General features: G+C 32.4%; 1 protein-coding gene across 3 annotated transcripts in view; it reads left to right on the forward strand.

Moving 5' to 3' along the window:
* The first annotated feature begins 927 nt into the window (after positions 1–927).
* TIAM1 (TIAM Rac1 associated GEF 1) overlaps positions 928–22,261 on the forward strand; it is a 265,969-nt gene continuing 244,635 nt past the window's right edge. For all 3 annotated transcript variants that reach the window (XM_051984885.1, XM_051984888.1, XM_051984889.1), the window contains exon 1: positions 928–1,024. The gene's annotated coding sequence lies outside the window, so the exon portion shown is untranslated. The remainder of the gene's footprint in view (positions 1,025–22,261) is intronic.

The raw sequence follows: 22,261 nt of genomic DNA on the forward strand, positions 1-22,261 counted from the left end.
TTATGAATTTAGCTCAGTTATATGTTTGAAAAATGAGACTTTTATTAGAGAAGATTATTATAATGCTACCTCCCCCACACAGTTTTCTGCTTTTCTTCTAATTTTGACTTCATTGGTTTTATTTGTGCAAAAACCTGAAATTATTCATTTTATGTTCCATGAACCTATCTCTTATTTGGTCATGGATTGTCTTCCCCTATCAATAGATTTGCCAATTAAATTTTTCCATGCTCCTTTAATTTTTTTAATATTACCCTTTATATCTAAATCATGTGCCTTTTTTGAGCATATTTTGATATATAGTGTGAGATTTTGGTCTGTCTTTTTTTTTTCTTTCCAGGCTACTTTCCAGTTTTCTTGTCACTTTTTGTCAAATAGTGAGTGCTTTTCCTAATAGCTGGGATTTTTGAGTTTATCAAATACTAGATTGCTGTTTTCAATTGCTTCTGTATATCTTATACCTAATCTGTTATTTTGATTAGCTGTTATATTTCTTATCCTATACCAAATTGTTTTAATGATTATCTCTTTGTAGTGTAGTTTGAGATCTACTGTTTAAACCCTCTTGCTTTCCATATTTTTCTTGATTTTCTTGATATTCTTTGCCCCTTTTTTCCCTTGATGAATTTTCTTATTTTTTTCCCCCTTAGTTCTATAAAGCAATTCTTTGGTAGTTTGGTAATATGGCATTGAATAAGTAAATCAGTATAATTGTCTCTTCTGGATGTGGTTGATAATATACAGGCATGCTAATGATATATGTATTTTATATTAATTTATATTCTGTAACTTGTTTTAATTAATTTTTATTCCTCTTTCTAATAAACCACATTACCACAGAAAAGTAATGATTTTATTTCTTTTCCTATGCTTATTATCTCAATTTTTTTTCTTTTTTCTTTTTTTTGCTTATTTGTATGGCTTTAAAGCAGTGAGGTGACTCAGTGGATAGAGCTCTGGATTTCAAGTCAGAAGATCTAAGTTTGAACCCTGCCTCCGACATTTAACAGCTATGTGATCCTGGGTAAGTTACATTTGTGGCAAGTAAAATGCAACAAAAGCAAATTGATGTATGTTTTCTCTGAGCAGGATAACAGTTTGTTTTCAGTGATACTGTAGCTGGTAATAAAATGGGTCATACTGTCCCCCTTAAGTCAGCAAACACTACAGATGGTTAAAAAAAAACACAACAAACAAACAAAAACTTTGTTTATTGAGACACAGGAAAGGAGAAGTTTTTGGTGGTTGGGAAATGTTATTATAATTGACTAAAAACTGGGGGTGGTTGATCTTGAAGTGTGGATGATCACGCCCTTCTGACAATTAAGGATGTTAATTGCTTTATGGGCTTCATTTGCCTCTACTGATCTTGGCTAGGACATCAGCACTACCCCATTAGGACCCTGTGGTTAATCTCCCTTGTAGGAGATCAAACCACTCCTAATTTTGCAAAGAGAGATGAAGCAGAAGAACTGTTCCTTGTGGAGAGGCTCAGCCTAAAGTGATTCCTATTCACAGGAAGCAAAACAGATGTCTCAGAGGTTAGCTGAAAGGAAATGATAATATCATTTAATCACACCTTTAATTTGGATTGGGAGAGGCCATATTTTTGCTATTAACTCCTTCCCTCCTTCCATCCCCCTATTGAGAAGGAAAGCAATTTGACATAGATGATACATGTGCAGTCATGCAAACATATTTCCATGTTAGTCATATTGTAAAAGAAAACAGGGAAAAAACCTCCCAAGAAAAATAAAGAAAACTTTGCTATGCATCCAGCCTCTAGTTCTTTCTCTGCTGATGGATAGTATTTTCATCATGAATCTTTCAGAACTGTTTTGGACCATTGTATTATTAAGAATAGCCAAGTCAATCACCATTGATCATCATACAATATGGCTTTAACTATATGCAATATTCTCCTGGTTCTGTTCATATTACTTTGCATCAGTTTATTTAAATTTTTCCAGGTTTTTCTGAGGATGTCCTGCTCATTATTTCTTATAGTACCATAGTATTCCATCACAGTCGCTCATTATTTCTTATAGTACCATAGTATTCCATCACAGTCATAAACTTGTTTAGTCAGTCCTCAATTGATAGACATCCCCTCATGTGTCACCATTAAAAGCTGTTATAAATATTTTTGTACATATAGGCTCTTTTCCTTTTTTTCCTTAAATCTCTTTGGGTTATACATCTAGATGTGGTATTGCTTAGTCAAAAGTCTGTGTGGTTTTATAGCCCTTTAGGCATTATTCCAAATTGCTCTTCATAATGCTCGCATCGGTGTGTCTCAATTTTCCCACATGCCCCCAACATTTGTCATTTTTTTCTTTTTTATTATATTAGGCAATCTGATAGATGTGGGGTGGTAGCTCAGAGTTGTTTTATTTTGCATTTCTCTAATTAGTAGTGATTTAGAGCATTTTAAAAAATATGACTATAGATAGCTTTGATTACTTACTCTGAAAATTGCCTGTTCATTTATCAGTTTGACCTTTGACCATTTATCAATTGAGGATATTTTTTAGAAATTTGAAATTTCAGTTCTCTATGCATTTGAGAAGAGAGGTCTTTATCAAAGAAACTTACAGTAAAATTCCTTTCACAGTTATGATTACTATGTATTTTTTTCCATCCTATTTACCCCATTTATTTTAGGCTGTCTCTCCTTTTATCCTGTCCATTATCAAAAGTGTTTTGCTTCTGATTTTTACTACTCCCAATCTTCCCTCCCTTCTAGCAGTACCCTTTCCCTTGTCTTGTGGCCTTTTTTTACTTTCCATTGATAGGGTAAGATCGATTTCAGTGCTCAAGTAAGAATGTTATTTCCTATTTGAGCCAATTTCAGTGAAAGGAAGATTGAAGTGCTCTTCCCTTCCACCGGAAATGCCCTTTTGAATCTCTTATGTGAACTAATTTACCCTATTTTACCCCTCCATTATACCTTGTGCATTCATCTTTCTCACACTTTAATTTTTAAAGGTAGTTATTTCATCATATTCAAGTCAAATCCTCTATGTATACTCCTTTTAATAAGCAATACTCCTGTCCTAGTAATGAGAAAGTTTTTAGGAATTATAAGTATCATTTTCCCAAATAGGAATGTAAAACATTTAAACTTATTGAATCACTTATGATTTCTCTTTTCTATTTACCTTTTTATATTTCTCTTTAGTTTGGTATTTGAATGGACATCCATGTGTACATACCTATGTATATCCATATATATATATTTGTGTGTATATCTATCTCTATGTGTGTGTGTGTGTGTGTGTGTGTGTGTGTGTATGTGTATGTATATGTGTATGCTGATGATTAGTCATTTTCCTTTTCTGCCATATAAGTAAATCTGGCAAGTGTAGGGTGATATTTTTAAACTTTTGTTCTTCCAGATAATTATTTTTTAAGTTTATTACTTTGGCTGGTATTAAAACTGTAAATTTATTTAGGTAGTATTGTTATTTTGTTATAGTGGCATGAAACCAATCATTAGCAATTAATATCTTTCTAATTATTTAGATTATTTTTCATGGAGAATGTTTTGAAGTAGTATTCACTTAACTCTTCATTGTTTTTTGGTACCTGGAATAAAAGAGTAAATGACAAAGCATTAAGCATTTGCTCTATGTTGGGGATACAATAGAGATGACAGTTTCTGCTCTCAAGAAATAGCAAAACACTCTAGTATCTTTGCCAAAAAAAATCCAAATGGGGTCATGAAGAGTTGGATGTGATTGAAACAACTGAACAACAGCAACTGTGATAAAATATCCTCTTTTTTTGAATATAGTTTGCCTCTTTGTGCCTTATAATTAGATCCATTTTTGCTATGGCTTTATCTGAAATAATAATTCTTACCCCTGCCTTATTTGTGTTCATCTGAGGGTTTACTTTAATTCCATATTTTAACTTTGTGAATCCTTGTGTTTCTTATAAATACCATATTGATGGATTTTTGCTTTCCAAAATGGATTCATTTTGCTCTTCTCTTCCTACTTATTTATGAGTAAGTTCACCCCATTTATGACAATCATTTATTTCTCTTTATTCTATGCTTTTATATTTTTCTTTGCCTATATTCCTACTCCCTGTTTATTATGGTTTCTTAACATTTCTTCCTTTTAAATTTTTCTCTTTGATGCCTCCTCTCTAAATTTATGACTTATTTTGCAAATGATTTGTTTTTTTTTTTTGTAGAATTTTATTTTATTTTATTTTATTTTTTTTAAATAATTTTTTATTGATAGAACGCATGCCAGGGTAATTTTTTACAGCATTATCCCTTGCATTCATTTCTGTTCCGATTTTTCCCCTCCCTCCCTCCACCCCTTCCCCCAAATGTCAAGAGTCCTTTACATGTTGAATGGGTTGCAGTATATCCTAGATACAATATATGTGTGCAGAACCAAACAGTTTTCTTGTTGCACAGGGAGAATTGAATTCAGAAGGTATAAATAACCCGGGAGGAAAAACATAAATGCAAGCAGTTTATATTCATTTCCAGTGTTCTTTCTCTGGGTGTAGCTGCTTCTGTCCATCTTTGATCAATTAAGGCTCTCTTTATCAAAGAGGTCCACTTCCATCAGAATACATCCTCAAACAGTATCGTTGTTGAGGTATATAATGATCTCCTGGTTCTGCTCATTTCACTCAGCATCAGTTCATGTAAGTCTCGCCAGTCCTCTCTGTATTCATCCTGCTGGTCATTCCTTACAGAACAATAATATTCCATAACGTTCACATACCACAATTTACTCAACCATTCTCCAATTGATGGACATCCTTTCAGCAAATTATTTGTTAATGATCCTTCTATGAATTTATTCTCTTTCTTATATTTTCCCTTTTCCTATTTCTCTGTTGAATTGAATGCATTCTATACCGAGTTCTGTTTTTTGTTTTCTGCCCTTTATTGACCAGTTAGATGAAAGTGGAATTCACAGTGCCCATTTTTTTAAAAAGTTGAGGAAACAAATATAGATCAAGAAAAAACAAATATGCAGAAAGTTATAATTTCAGCAAAATTTCAAGGTGTAAAAGAAATCCATATAAAACATAATTGTATGTGTGTGTGTATGCACATACATACATATGTGTGTGTGTCCAATAAAATCCAGCAGGAGATAGAAAAGTTCCATTTAAATAATAATATTCATTTATGAATGCATAAAATAATTCAAAATGTACCTACCATGATATACACAAGAACTAGATAACTATAGCCACAGACCACTGCTGAAATAAAGACAAATCTCAATATTGGAAAAATATAATTGTTCATTGGTAGAATGAGTCAAATCAAAATAACAGTACTAATTTAATTTACTTGCTCAAATCTATACCAATCAATGATGAAATTCTTATGTAGATATAAAAGGGAAAAAGATAGATCAAGGGAAAGAATAAAAAAAAGTGGAGCAAAAAGGTCTAGCAGTCTCAGATTTTAAAATGGACCTACAAATCAAAAATTCTCCAACAGTTTGGTAGTTGTTTAAAAAAATGGATAGAATGATAGAATGGATGAGAAAAACTATATGCAGAAGTAAATGAATCTAATCACTAGCATTCAGTAAATGCAAAGACCTAGCTATTAGAATAAAGGCTTGCTATTTGATAGAAACTGCTGGGAAAATTGGACAACAGGATGGAAGAGATTAGATTTAGACCAATACCTCACACCGTCTGCCAAGATAAATTTCCCATGGATATATGACCTATTTATAAATAAGTCACATCATAAATGAGAGAAACAATGAAAAAATTACCCATTAGATTTATGGATAGAAGAAAACTTCATTATCAAAAAAGAAGATCACATAATAAAACATTTAATTTTGATTACGTGAAATTTAAATGTCTATGCACAAGTTTAATAAACCCAAGATTAAAAAGATTAAAAACAAAAAAGATTAGGAAAAAAAAATTTGCAACAGATATCTCTGACAAAGGTCTCATTTTTAATATGTATGGAAGTGATTTAAATTTAAAAGTGTAAATTGACAAGTGGACTGAACATAAGAACCAGCAGTTCTCCAGGGAAGAAACCTAGGCTATATATAACCATATTAAAAAATGCTCCATATCACAACTAATTAGAGAAATACAAATTAAAGTAATTCTGTATTTCTATGACACATGCATCAAATTGACCTAGGTAACAAAAAAGGAAATTGTCATGTGTAGGAAAAGACACATGGATGTGCTATTGATGGTCCAGAACCTGCATTGTTGTACCTATATTCTTATAATTTCTTAAATGCTTGTCATTTTTGTTTTTTGGTTATCTTTATCAGATGTGAGCTATAACTTAAGAATTACTGTAATTATTGGTGCTTTAGAACCTTTTAAAAACTGTTGACACATTAAATTTTTTTCTCCAAAAAATGTGTTAACCTTTTTTGACCATTTTTGTATTATGGGTTGACTCTAATATTTGTTTAATATATTTCCACATTTTGTGTGTGTATGTTTGTGTGTGTGTGTGTGTGTGTGTGTGCGCGCGCGTGCACATGCATGCATGTGCATGCCTGTGTATGAACAACATACAACAGATTTCTCTGATAAAGGTAAGAATAAAGCTTATGGCATACCCGATCTCTTCAGCTTTTTCTGATTGAAGTATATTAGACACACCCAATTAAGTGAAATAATTGTTCATATGTTTTTACCTCCTAAGGTTTTTCTTGACAATGATTGACATTTCTATTTAGCTAAAACTTTTCTTTTTCTTTTTTTTTTTTTTTTTAAGGAATACTTAAAATTCTCTTGTTAAAGATCATTTTTTCATCCTATAGGGTTTATATTTATTTTCCAAGTTAAATTGTTCTGGCTCCAAATTTTTCTCTTTTAGCTATCATACAAAAAGATACTTCTTTTATATTTGTGGCTCCCAAGTATTGTGTGATCCTGGCTATGGACTATGATACTATTAATCTTTCTTTATTGCTGCTTGAATTGTACTTGGAAAATTTAAGCTTCTTCTATACAGGGGTCCTCAAACTATGGTTGCGGGCCAGATGTGGCAGCTGAGAACGATTATCCCCCTCACTCAGGGCTATGAAGTTTCTTTAGTTAAAGGCCCACAAAACAAAATTTTTGTTTTTACTATAATCTGGCCCTCCAACAGTTTGAGGGACAGTGAACTGGCCCCCTATTTAAAAAGTTTGAGGACCCCTGTAACTAGGACCTTCAAAGTGGGCTTTCAATTTTTTTAAGGTTGGATTCTTTTTCTTTACTTTGACCTTTGGTTGTAATTTTCATTTGTGATATCTTGAAGTCTGATATATCTAGAGTTTCTTTAGGGGAAGACACAAATTTCAAAGCATCTGACAATTCTTAAGTTCTTTCTTTTGGACCCGTTTCTCACATAATTTTCCATATTCTTTTTTCATAGTGTATATATTACATTTTCGTATGAAAGCCATGAAACTTGGAAATCTTTAAAACTTGACCCCCAACTTGCCTTTCCATTCTTTATTATATTCTTCTATTTATTCACTCTACATTCTAACTTAAGTCTTGTCCTAGCAACTCCTTCTTTGTGTATTTTTCAGAGTGATAGTTGTGTTCTTTCATTGTCTATTCCACTTCTTTCAATTTTTTTCCCTTATTGCTGAAGCTAACATTTCTAGTACAATATTAAATAATAATGGAGATAATGGGCATCCTTATTTCACCCCTGATCTTATTGAGAAAGCTTCTAGCTTATTTCCATCACATTTATTTGCTGATGGCTTCAGCTAGATACTACTTATTATTTTAGGGAAAACTCCATTTATTCCAGTTCTGTCTAGTATTTTTAATAGGAATGAGTGCTGTATTTTGTCAAAAAAATTTTCTGCATCTATTGAGATAATCATATGATTTGTTGGTTTTATTTTTGATATGATCATGCTGATAGTTGACCTAATATTACCTACTAACTAACCTCATCTTAGTGTATTAATCTGGTAATAAATTGCTGTAATCCATTTACTAATATTTTGTTTAATATTTTTGCATCAATATTCTTTAGGGAAATTGATTTATAATTTTCTTTGTTTTGGTTCTTCGTGGTATATGGATGAGAATCATATTTGTGACATAAAAAAGAATTTGGTGTAGGATTCCTTCACTTATTTTTTGAAATAGTTGATATAGTATTGGTTGTTTTTTTAAATCTTTGGTAGAATTTATTTGTAAATTCATTTGACCTTGGAGATTTTTTCTTAGGGAGTTCATTTATGGCTTGTTCAATTTCTTTTTTTTTTTTTGAATTGGAGAAATTTAAGTATTTTTTTTCCTCTTCTGTTAATTTGGACAATTTATATATTTGTATATATATTCAATTAAATTGTTAGATTTATTGGTATATATAGTTGGGCAAAATAGCTCCTAATTATTAATTTCTTCTTCATTGGTACTGAATACAGTCTATTCATTTTAGATACTGGTATTTTGTTGTTATTTTCTAAATCAAATTAATCAAAGATTTATCTTTTTTATTGATTTTTTCATAAAATCAGCTCTTGCTTTTATTTATTAGTTCAATTATTTTCTTACTTTCAATTTTATTATCTCTTTCATTTTCAGAATTTCTAAGTTAGTATTTATTTGGGGGATTTTAATTTTTTTTTCTTTTTCTAGCATTTTTAGTTGCATGCCAATTCAGTGATCTACTCTTTTTCTATTTTATTCATGTAAGCATTTAGAATAAAAAAATTACCCCTAAGAACTGCTTTGGCTGCATCCCATAAATTTAGGTATATTATCTCACTATTGTTCTTTTTGATGAAATTATTGTTTCTATGATTTGTTGTTTTACCCACTCATTTTTTTAGTATTAAGTAATTTACATTCCAATTAATTTATCTTGACATGGCCCTTGATTAAATATAATTTTATTGCATCATGATCTGAAAAGATTGCAACTATTATTTCTGCCTTTCTGTATTTGATTGTGAGGTTTTTCTGCTCTAATTCATGTTCAGTTTTTGTATAGGTACCATGTACTATTGAGAGAAATACATATTCCTTTCTATCCTCATTTAGTTTTTTCCAAAGGTCTGTCATATCTAACTTTTCTAAAATTCTGTTCACTTCCTTAACTTCTTTTTCTTTATTTTATAGTTAGATTTACTTAGTTTTGAGTGAGAGACATTGAGGTCTCTCAGTAATACAATTTTGTTGTCTATTTCTTCCTATAACTCACTTAACTTCTCCCCTAAGAATTTGGAGGCTACTTGGTGCCTGTGTGTTCAGTATTGATTTTGCTTCATTGTGATACCTTTTATCAAGATTTATTTTCCTTCCTTATTTCTTTTAATTAGATCTGTTTTTGCCTTTGCTTTGTCTAATATCAGGAATGCTACTCCTGTTTTTGTTTTGTTTTGTTTTGTTTTACTTCAGCTAAAGCATAATAGATTCTGCTCCAGTCCTTTACCTTTATTTTGTGTGCATTTTTCTGCTTCAAATATATTTTCTATAAACAACATATTGTAGGATTCTGGTTTTTAATCTGCTGTCTACTTCATCCCATTCACATTCACAATTATGATTATTATTTCCCTCCATCCTGTTTTCCCCTGTGTTTTTACTTCTCTTTCTAATTTCACTCTGTTCCTCTTTACCAGTGTTTTGCTTTTGATCACCACTTTCCTCAGTCTCTCTTCCCTTCTATAAACTCCACTTCCTTTTCTTTCCCCTTTTCCCTCTTACTTCTGTCCTCCCTTGTGACAGCTGCTCTCCCTTTCATTTCCCCTTTTCCCTCTCTATTCCTTTTTTTCTATAGGGGTAAGATTAATTTCTAGATTTTACTATCTTTGTGTTTTTCCTCTTTGAGCCAGTTCAATAAGAATAATTTAAATAGTGCTCAATCTCTCCCTCCCCACCCCCATCCAATCCTTTTTTTCTTTCCCTTTAATTTTTATTAAATCGTTGCATCAAAGTCAACCCATATCTATACCTTCTACCTATGTATGCTCCTTCTAACTCCCCTCATAGAAATAGAATTCTCAATAGTTACAAATATCATCTGCATTGTACTTTCCTTTTACCTAACCAAAAATTAACATATATTTCCTGACGTACTTCTAAGTTATTGTAAGTTTGAAAATTGTTTCACTCTGACTTTTTGTGGGTTCTGCCACTCCATAATCTGTTTAGAGGCTTGATTTAATATTTTTGAAGAAAACTGGGGAGAGCTCAGACAACTTTCTTACTCTTCTCCACTATCTTAGCTCCACTGTTAAATTCCTATATCATTTTTCCAGACCCTTCCATCGCTTTCTACATTGTCCATGTATTGTCCATGAAAATACAGATGAAGATAATGTTCATCCTTAAATCTCAAATAAATATTAACAGACTACACAGAGATACATATAAAGTATATGAATTATAAAAAAAGTTTGAGAGGGGAATGCCCTAGAATTTGAGGGGAATAAGGAAACCTTTCATTTAGAAGTTGATACTTGGTTCCTGAAGATAGATTCTTTGAAACCGAGGCATTCCATGAATTAGGTAAGAGCAAAGGCAGACAGGGTATCTCAAAGTTTCAAAATTCACCAAGACTTTTGAATATTGTGTATAAGGAAAGAAAGAAAGAAACATTTAAGTGTCTACTATCTGCCAGGCACTTGGGCAGCTAAGTGGATGGAGTAGTGGGCCTGAATTTAGGAAAATCTGAGTTTAGATCCGGCCTCAAACACTTACTAATTGTATGACCCTAGGTAAGTCACATAATTCTCAGTTTTCTCATCTGTAAACTATACTGGAAAAGGAAATGGCAAATCACTTTAGTATCTTTGCCAAAAAAATTCCATGGAAAGTTTGACATGATGGAAACAACTGAATGACAACTACAAAATCTACCTTCATTTTCCTCATTTATAACTTGAGAAGATGAGTCCAGATGACTTCCTGTGGTGTTCTCTTCTTTAAAATATAATGGTACTCTCCGAGCAGGTTTTTTGGGGAGGTTTTCTGGAGGCAGCCTTAATAATAATCACTCCAAATACAGCTGATAAAATCCAAATGTTTATTTCTTATCTCTTTCCTTGGGCCTGGTTAGCTTTCTTAGAGGCCTATCTCTCTGCTTGGTTCCAAGAGCTCTTGCAGCTTGTTCTTTACCTCTGCTTTCTTCAGCCTCCAGTCAGCACAAAGGTGGAAGATGGAATGAATCTGACTCCGCCTCTGAGAGTGGGCTTGTGGGCTTCTGTATCTCCCAGAGTGCTCTCTGGCTCTGAGAGCTTCTTCCTTATATGCTGTTCATTGAATACACACCAATCATTATATCACTGGGAAACCATTATTTGTTGTAGGATTAAATCAATGCTAAACTAGATTTAAACATTATCTCCTCAGTTCCACTTAGTACCTTGTTTCAAGTTCTGGCCCATAACATCTCCTCATGGGATCAGATCAATCATACTGAACCATGCTAAATTAGATAATTATTGTCTCTATCAATTCTAATGAATTAATACTTTGTATGGATTCCAACAACTTCCAAAGTAATTCATAATTTTTTAACTGTCCCTTGATTAGGGAATAAGATAAAATGAGAAAAGGAAAGGAAGTGCAGAAATACACATATAGCATCAATGTTCCTTGTGTCTTTTGATGTCCTGTTGAAGTCCCAACTTTGGAATTTTTTCTATCTGACAAAGTCTGATCAAGCTTTCTCCATCTATCATCATTCAAGGGACCCATCTGTTGAAGTAGTTCCATCAGTTCCTCCTCCACTGCTTTCAAAATAAATACCCACACTGAGACAGGAAGCAAAAATAACCAACTTCTTATGTTCACAGGAGACATACTCCCTCCCAATTTGTGCCAGCTGTAATTAAGCAGAAAAAAAATAGAACACTTGACTATACCTTTTAACAATGAAAGGATAAGTAGTATGTTTATTACTGAGATGGAAAAGGAGAGAATATAGAGGAAAGGGGGAGAAAAAAAGCTTTAATGAAATCCTGGCCAGAAGGAAATCTTACCCTTAATACTTTCTCTGAAATGGATCATTATAATTTCATTGCCACTTGGAAAAAATCTTAAAGAATTCTCCTGGTCTTCCCAGACATCCTTGTTCTTAATGTAATATCTACAAATTAATATTAAGCAATTTAAGGTGAGGAAAATAATTTGAGGACCTCTCACATGCAGTGAAAGATTCTAATAAATAAAATTTCTGAAAATAATGCTACTTTAATAAAACACATACCATTAACATGGAAATGTTAGATCCAAATTCTAGTACATCCTCAGGAAATAGAAGAGAGCTTTCTATATATTGAAAATTGAGTTATCTAATCCTGTACCAATGATTTCACTTAAGGTGGAAGGAGATAAAGATCCAAAAATAAAATATAACTATAAATGCTTGCTAGTAGGACTTTTTAGAAAAGACTCAATACAACACAGAAAGAATTCAGAAAATAGATTGGAAATAACATCACAAGGCATAGGTTTTTCATTTCAATAATACAAGGATGGGAAGCCATAACATTTAGTGGGGAGAGAATTTGAATTAGGAGATCTAAGTTCCAATCTTCATTTTGCAAATGATTTCCTTTAGGACTTGCTTTTTTCTAGGCTTTACTTTGCTCATTTGTAAAATGAGAACACTAGACTACATGGTTTCTATTTGGCTAGGATTAGAATACCTGCAAGAAAGCAAGAAAGTTCTTGAAAGGTCCTTTAAGAGTCAACTCTTCAATTTGAAAAATGTTGCTAAAGAGCAAATAGCTTTGTACTTAAATGTAGTATTCTAAATTGCATATTATGCTATCAAGCAATCATTATTAAAAAAAAACACTATTTGCCACTAATTAAAAAATAGAAAGGTTGATGAGTAGAGAGGACTAGGTAAAGAAGAGTAGGAAATAGCTAAACTCAAAAATCTTCAAGAACATAAATTATGTGAAGAAGAGTTGATGGAAAACCTAGATGACTTTTTTTGCATAATTATGGGTTTAAATAAACTACTTATACCACAGATGACCATAAAAGCTCAAGGTAAACCAGTGACCTGAATATTAAAGACCATATAAAATTTTAAGAGAGAAACAAATTTGATACCATTTACATCTACAGCTAGGGAGAGAAATCCTAACCAAATGAGAAATAAAGAAACAAAGATGAAATAGAAAATTTGGGTTACGTGAAATTTAAAAAATTTTTGTATGAATAAAATTAACACAGTGATAAAGGGAAATGGGTTGGGGGGGAAATCTTTCCATCATATATCTCTGATAAGAGTTTGATAAATAAGATATATATAAACCAAACTCAAATAAAAAGACCAGTAGCCATTTCTTAATTGTTATAAGTATATCAACAAATACTTATCAAATAAAAATTTCAAATAGCAAGTATATAAAAGATGCTTCAAATAACTAATAAGAGGAGAAATGGAAACCAAAGCAACTCTGAGGTTTCATTTCATATCCAGTAAATTAGTAAAGATGCCACAAGATTAGAATAGTGTTTTCCTTGACCTCCTCTACTCCACCTTAATTGCACACAGAGATGAATATACTTTGATCTTGTCACCATCCATTCAGAAGTGTTCCACTTTCATGTTCGTTAATTCTGAAATTTGTTTATCTGATCACAATCTCTTGCATTCTGTTTTTCATAACTGTCTTATAACCCCAAATCCTATTCTTTATCCTTAGCAAGACCTCCTATCCTTCTCCCCTTCATTTTACCCCTACTTTGGCTACATTCTCCTTCATTTCCCATCTTGACTTTTTAATAAACCTGTTGAACGCTATACTGTGTTCTTCTCTTCAATCCTTTGGCCCCTTATCTTATCAAAGATCTTGTCTTGCCAAGCCTTAGCCTTGGATTATTCACAATATCTACTCACTGCCTTTGTTACTACATATGTACTGCTGAACAAATCTGTGGGAAAAAAACAAACCAAAAAAAACCCCACAGCACCTTGTTGAATGGCTCCATTACATACTTATATTACACAATCTTGATTGGGCCCTCACTGAGGCAAGGTATTCCTTTTATACTTTTCTAATTGATTCAGTATCCCCCCCTGATACTGTGTTTTGAGATTTTTTTGTGTGTGTGCACTTCAAACTACAGATCTATTATGTATAACTTGCCAAACCTTTTAAATATATAATAAAGTTATCATGTAAATTTATTTCCTTTTTTATTCCCTCCTTTCTCTGCCTTAAAGATGGCTACCATTAGTTACAAATGTGAGTGTGTGTAAAATCATTCTCCATATGCTTGTTTATCAGATGTATTGATTAGTTTTGTTGAAATGATTTTTTTCCTTTTTTCTTTATTTTAAGTAAGCAGGTCTTGGAATGGAAGAGACATATATTAAGAGATGTTAGAGATATAAAAAAACAAGATGTTTCAGTAACATTTTGGAAAAGGAAATAGTCCTTTGGAAAAATAATTTTCAGCAAGATGGTCACATGTGAAATTGTGTTTAACTCAGCTTCCTCTCATCACTACAAAATAGAAATATAGTAAATATATTTTAATATTATGGTATAAAAGCAACAATAAGAAAAGAAAAAAAAGGAAACAATTCTCTAAATGATAATTCCCACAAGATGGGAAAAAACAACTATTCCTTGTGGCTATGCCCAGTATTTTCTGTTTACTACCTATGTTATTGTACCTACTATGAAGTATTACAACATATGGCATTGCCTGTCACATAAATGATTTAGCTGGGCCAGGAGGAGGTTGATAATTTTACTTAGTTTCATTGGTTTGGACAGGAGATTGTTGGCAGCCAAAGATAAGGTAGTTCTGGGTCTGGTCCAAAGCTATCTGGAACAAAAGGGAAGGAGTTTTTGGCAAAAAGCACAAGTGAAAGGTTAGTAATATTCCATCTCTCACTCTAATCCAGCACCCCAAAATAGCTAAGAATACATCAAATTGAAAAATGGAGAACTCCCAGCAAGATGAATAGGAATTCATATCTAAGCAGTGCTCCCCTCTGTCATCTTAGAGTAGGACAAATGTGCCATAAAGAAAAAGGCATAAAAACAGCAAAGATGTGATAGGAAAGAACTCATCCCAGGAAAAGCATTACAAAAAAACTAGTGCGATTGATGAAAAGAAAATAACCAAACAACCAAATGGATCCAAATACAGCAAATAAATTTTCTTAAAAAAAAAAAAAAGATTGATTTACAGATTTCTACTGCTTTTAGTTATTGTGAAAATCATAGGCTCCTCTTTTCCAAGGAAAGGGAGAAAATCACCTAAGTCTTGCATTCAACAATCTTGCTAAACTGAATTTGTTAAATAGTTATTTAGAATACACAAATGTTTGAATTGTTATGTACAGAACCTGTGAAAAATACACTGTATGTTCCTTTGCTCCAGAAATTTTCTTTCTAAGTAGAGTAAAGAATAGGAAGATAAGGCTTTCTTTAAGAGGACAGTAGTTACTGGAATTGACATCATTATGTGCCTAATTAGCAACTTAAAACTTCATTTCATTGAACACATATTTATCAGGGCTTATAGGGAATATGATAAGCATAAAAAGATAATCTTGAAGTTGATAATAGTATAAAGGCCATGATTTGTTGAGAGTGCTGAAATAGAAAAATTCTATGAAAAAATTTTCAATCATTTTAGTATTATATGTACACTCATGTATGTATGCACATGTTTATATGAACATAAAAGTACATATGTTTCAGAATGTGTTGAATTTGATATTTGATGCATAAGGAGGAAAAAAAATGCTTCAGCATTTGATGCTTGCTCAGCACTCTTAGTACTTGATTGTTTCTTGGTTGAACAGTAGGGATGTGAGGTTAGCCAGTTATACAGCTCAGCCCCTGCTGCCCCCCTGGGACATGGACAGCTTTTTCCCCATTCTAAGCTTCCTTATTTCTGTTAAGGCATCAGCATCCTTCCAGTCACCAGGCTTATGATCCTAGATGTCATCCTTGACTCCTTGTTGTCGAACATCTCGAAAACCAAATCTTTTGCCAAGAGTTCATTTATGGAACATCTCTCAAATATGCCCCTTTCTTTCTTCTGATATTACTACCATCCTTGGTAGTACTTTCATTACCTCACATCTGTACTATTGCAGTAACTTGCTGGTTGTTCTCCCTCTCCCAAGTCTCTTGTCATATCCACTATTATAGGGTCAAAGTGATTTTCCTTAAGCGTGGATCTGACAGTCCTTCCCATGCTCAGTAAACTCTGATGTTTGCTTATCACATCCAGGATCAAATCTAAAATATGTTTGGTATTCAAAACTCTTTTCTTCCTGTCCCCCACTCCAGTCTTCTTATACCTCACACAATTTCTCCCCACCCCCTAACTCCAGTAATGTAGGTGGTCTTGCTGTTCTCTATAAGAGTTGCTCCATCTCTCCACTTCAGTTATCTTCTCTGACTGATCTGGAATGCTCTCACTCCTTACCTTTTTCCTGACTTTCCTGGCTTTCTTCAAGTCTAGTTAACATCTTACCTTCTACAAGAAGCCTTTCCCAATCCCCTCTTAATTCTTGTTCTTTCATTTTATCAGTTATTTTCTATCTTCCTTGAATATAGCTTGTTTCTACATAGTTTTTTTATTTGTTGTCTCCCTCATTAGAGTGGGAGCTCTTTGAGGGTTTGGACTGCATTTTTCTTTATATTCCTAACTCTTAGCACAGTACCTGACACAGAGTAGGCACTTTATAAGTGTATATTGGATAAGTGACTGAAATGGAACAGATATTGCTGTCTCTATGGACACATAAGAGTATATAAGAAAGCTGAAATGATATGAAGATGAAATCTAAGTGAGCAACTGAAAAAGGCCACATTCATATCTAGATAATCTGTCCTGGAGGTGACATAATCCTGAAAGCATTGAGAAATTAGTTTACAAGATATTTTAGAGAGAAAAATCACAAAAATGGAAAAATTATAAATATTTATATCTAAAAGTTATTACTGACTTAGATGCCTGCTTTCTCTTTATATAGCATCTTACAGCATGATGGGAAAATTTTTCAAATGTAGTCAGATGTAAAATAATATGTTCAAAAATCTTTGCCCTTTTTTCCCTCAAAGATAATTTGTGTGTGTGTGTGTATGTGTGTGTGTGTAAGTAAATACACACATATTTACATATGTAGATGTTAGAAAACATTACTTATGTCAATTTTTGTAATATTCAGCATTCTTGCTTTATAACATCTTTAACAGGATATGTATTTATGTATTTATATATTTGTATATGTGTGTATAGCATAATATATACAAACATCAGAGTATCTTTGAGGAAAATAAGGGAAAAACTTTTGCACATAATGTTCTATAGCAAACTATGTTTTTACAGTCTCTCAGATGACTGAAAGGTGCAAAGAATACAAAATCCAACTGTTTATCTAGTTCAAAAAAAGCATTTGGCTTCATAGGACAGAATGTAGCCTTATAAGGTCTTCTTTGGCAAGGATTTTCCTCTTGCATATGTTAATACCTTATGAGGATTCTTGATAAAGTAACAGCAAAGATAATTCTAAATCTTTATTGTCAAGCATAAGCATTAAATAGATGTATACTAGCTCAAAGTTGTTTGAATTGTCTTGGAGCATATCTTATGTACAGTCTATATGGAAGAGAGACTTGGATAGATTTAAGATTCTCTCTAAATATCTGTGTACACTGTTCACATCAGATTTGGGCATCTCACAGGGCCCACTTCTTAAGGTTTATAGTTATTTTAAACGAGATTAACATAACTATATAGAAAAAATCAAATAGATGAAATATGTTTACTGAACAAACTAGAACACCCAACTGTGTTGATTACATATTTGTTGTAGATTGGATTGCATCTGGGAAAATATACAATTTTAATCAGAAATAGGTCCCTGGTATAAAAAAAAAGCATCTTAAAAAAAAAGAAAAGAAAAGAAGCAGATTTTTCTGATGATTTTTGTATACTATGTGAATTTTAAAGTATCACATTCTCCAAAGAATCAAAGTTGCATATTATGTGGAGCAATGGAGAGATGTGTCTTGGAGTCCAAGTAGATACAATATACTCAAGAATTGCTTGAGCATTTCACTAATACCCATGAAATCTTCTGTGGAGCCTTTATGGAATAACATTAACAAACTATGACAAAGAATGAAAGGGTATGAAAGAATTAGGTACCAATGTGGGGAATGCTAACATTGATCTATTGGGTTTGGAATCAAAGTGACTTGTAAAATCATAGCCCTGTTACTTATTAACAGTGTCATTTTTGGTAAGTCACTCAGCCCTCTCTGAACATCAGTTTATCTCATCTATAAAATTTTGGGGGGGAGGATGTTCTACAATTATTCTGGAATGCAGTTTAGACCTATGCAAATAAAATGGATAAAATGTTTGTAGTCTTTGATACGGATTCCACTGCTAATAGGTATATATCTCAAAGGAGTCATTGATAGTTTATAGACATCAAAATATTTAAAGTAACATCTTTTGTGGTAGCAAAACATTGGAAATAGATGAGTAGAGAAATGGCTAAACAGATTACTGTAAAAGATATTTCTACGTTATAATAACCAGTGAATATGATAAGTATAGATATATGGAAAGATATCGAATGATACAAAGTGAAGTTAATGGATCCAAGAAAACATGCACAATGACTACAAAAATGTAAATGAAAAAGAAAAACCACTAACCACAAAACAATTTAAAATGAATGTTGCAAAATTACAAACAGGATTGATTCCAAAGAAGAAATATGAGAAGAGCTCCCTCTCCAAAATTTCTTGCAGAAATGTGTCCCCCCCCCCGCTTTTTTTTAATTTAAAAAAACACTTAAAAATTACAAGGGATTAAACTCTTTGAGACAGGATATAGGAGGAAATTTAGGTGATATAAAAACAAAATTTATAAACAGTTGCTTTTTAAGAATATAAACATGGAGTAGAAGGGATAGTATAAGAATTTGGGAGTCAGTGATTATTAGTGATGACTGAAGTTTTGTGAATGAATAAGTTGAACAAGGGAAATAGTGTAGAGGATTGGGGACAATCTTAGTGAACATCTAGTCTTATGGGCCAGGAAAAGCAAGATAAAACTGTGAAAGATGCTGAGAAGGAGTAATCAAACTAATAATGGGAGGGAGGGGAGTGGGAAATTAAACAGTGTCATGTCTTTCCCCTATTTCCATGCCACCCCCCCCCCAATCCATACTTTGGCATTCTAGCTGAAGTGGTCTTAAAATAATTTATAACCACATGGACCAGATATAGTTTTAAATTATTTAATTAAAAAATAGCCATCTGCAGAAACAAATAAAATACAAATATATATGAAACTATGTGTTCCCAATTACTTGATTCTGATTTTTAAAAAACACCCCAAATCTTTGTATGTAGCTTTTATTAAAATAAAATGACCATTCATGATTAAAGAGAGGTTTAGATTTAGGGGGCAGAATGAGACATATTTTTGTATATATAGCACTTGAGGAAATTGTTTTGCTTAATATTGTTATAAGACTTTTTTTTTTTTATTAATGGTTGGGGGAAGGGAACAAGAGAGTTTATTTTCTTTTTAAATAGAGAAGTAGGAGATGCTATAGATGTGAAAAGTACATGAACTTTTAAGTGTGATGATATATTGTTAGTTTTACTTAACTGAAAAGTTAAAGACAAAGAAAGTAAAACCACTTTATAACGAGATCTCATGAAGTGCAGGTAATGTTTAAATGGTTGTTATATAAAAACAAAACACATCAATAAAATTTTTAAAAAAAAATACTAACAAGGATGTTCCTCTTGTTCTTCTGTTTCCTGATCTTTTTCTTTATATTTTATGAATTTTGCTTCTTTTATTTTTTTTTAAGTCAACATATCTTGTAGCTTTAGTACTAATGTTTAATCATACAAAAAAGTCTGTGAATGAAATTGTAAGCTTGCTTTACAGATTATTGGGGGGAAAATATCATTTCCTGTTTCTAAAATTTATTTTTCCATTTTTGCATATTTTTCAGGATTTTGTTATTTGTGCTCCTGTTGTTTAGTGATTGTCAACAAATATTATGATGTGCTTCTGCTTTATTCTTTAGAAGTCTTTGTATATTACTTTGTACCTTTATATTCATTCTTCCTTATGGTACTACAAGAACTTAGTGAAATAGTAGATAGAGGACTGGCTTTAGAGTTAGGAAGAAATTGCTTATAACATATACTAGCTATGTGATCATACATAAAATCACTTAACCTTTCAATGTCCCAGAGAGCCTTCTAAAGTTCTAAGTAACTTTATCCCACTCAATTTCAGGGAAAGTGACCTAGTACCATGACCAAATGAAAATAACCAACTTTAATTATAGGCTTTTAGTTTTTTTTAAATTTTTATATAGTATTTTATTTTTTCCAAATACATGCAAGGATAGTTTTCAACAATTACCTTTGCAAAATCTTGTGTTCCAGATTTTTCTCTCTCCCTTCCCACTTCCCCACGACAGCAGATAATTCAGTATAGGTAAAATGTGTGCAGTTCTTCTAAACATGTTTCCATATTCATCATGCTGCATAAAAATGATCCGATCAAAAGGGAAAAAAAAAAACACAAGCAAACGATGACAAAAAGTGATAATCCTATGCTTTGATCCATATTCAATCTTCATAGTTCTCTCTCTGGCATAATGGCAGCTTTCCATCACAAGTCTGTTGGAATTTAGGCTTTGGTTTCAAACATAGGCTTTAAATGAAGTGTGAAATGTACTTGGAACTACAGTGATGTTGTATGCAAAAGTGTTTAAATAATCTAAGGAAACTGGATCATACTCTAGGAGTTATCTATAAAATACCAAACTAGTTGAGAGTTGAAATTATTCTGGAGATTAGAACAAGTGCAGTGTTCCAATAAGAAACCCTTGAGGAGCAACTGCTTTGTGGGCCAAGATGATTCTTAGTTTTGATTTCAGCCTAGCTCTCCTTTCCACCATCCCTTTTTAATTGAAGCAAGAAGACCTTGCAAGCTTTGAAAGGGCTGAGAATTTTGTATTTCCCATTTTTTGCATTGATGTCCTAACAGCTTTCATGGATCACTTGATATTATTGTCTGTATTGGAAGCTAAGGTCAGACTGGTTGTATATTGATAGCTCCATAAAAATAGTAGTTCTCAGGAGTAGAACCCTAAGGAGACATAGTGGCCAACTCTGAGAACTTGACTCATCAGAACATGTGGTAGTTGGGAAAGTTGCCTTAAGAGTATGTGTTACAAATATATCACAATTTTTATTAGCCATTCCAAAATTTATGGATATCTACATTTGTTTCCAGTTCTTTCTGTTAATTAAAAGTGTTGTAATAAATATTTTGGTGTATGTAGAAACTTGTTTTTGTTATTGATCTTCAGGTATATGCAAGCACTGAGATCTCTTAGTCAAAGAAATCTATATCCCTTAGTCAAAGGATATAGATTTCTTTACACATATATTTCTTCACAACAGTTTTGTGAGATAGCATAGCCTATATACTACTATCTCTATTTTCAGGAAATAATATTAACAATAGCAATGAGAGCATTTGTATAGTGCTTAAAGTTTGCAAAGCACTTTACAAATATCACATTGTTTGGTACTTGCAGCAACATTGGGAAATAGATGGTATTATTATCCTCATTTTACAAGATGAGAAACTGAGGCTGAAAAAATGTTAAGTGACTTGTCCAGGGCCAAGCAACTGTTAGTTTAAATAGCAATTTACAGACAGTATATCATTTTTTCTCCAATGACCTTTTCTTAGCCTTAATTCTTTTCACCTACATAGAACACTCTTTTCCATCTTTTCCTCTTGAGTGGCCTTCCCTGTTTTTTCATGACACTGCTTTCTCTTGATCCTTCCATTTATCTGATGGCTTCTTTTCAATCTCTTTTGCTGGATCATCATTCATATTGTTTATTTTAACATTGAGTTTATTCCCCAAATCTGAGTCTTGGTCTCTTCTTTTTTTCTTCTCCATATTCTCTCTCTTGATGATCTTATCAACTCATATGAGTTTAGTGGTCAAATCTGTGCTGATGATTACTGGATCAATACATTGAGCCTTAATCCCTATCCTCAGCTTCATTCCCACTTCACCAATTCTCTACAGTTCTTTAGGCATCTCAAATGCAGCATATTCAAAACAGAACTTTTCTGATATTCCTCCCCTTCACCAACTCTGCCTTGTAGCTAGACTGTCCTTTGTACAGGATTTCCTAATACCTATATTCTTCCTCTTCATCTCTGCATTTTAGGTTCCCTAATTTCCTTCAAAATT

The sequence above is a fragment of the Antechinus flavipes genome, chromosome 3 (genome assembly GCF_016432865.1).
Source record: "Antechinus flavipes isolate AdamAnt ecotype Samford, QLD, Australia chromosome 3, AdamAnt_v2, whole genome shotgun sequence".
Lineage (NCBI taxonomy): Eukaryota > Metazoa > Chordata > Mammalia > Dasyuromorphia > Dasyuridae > Antechinus > Antechinus flavipes.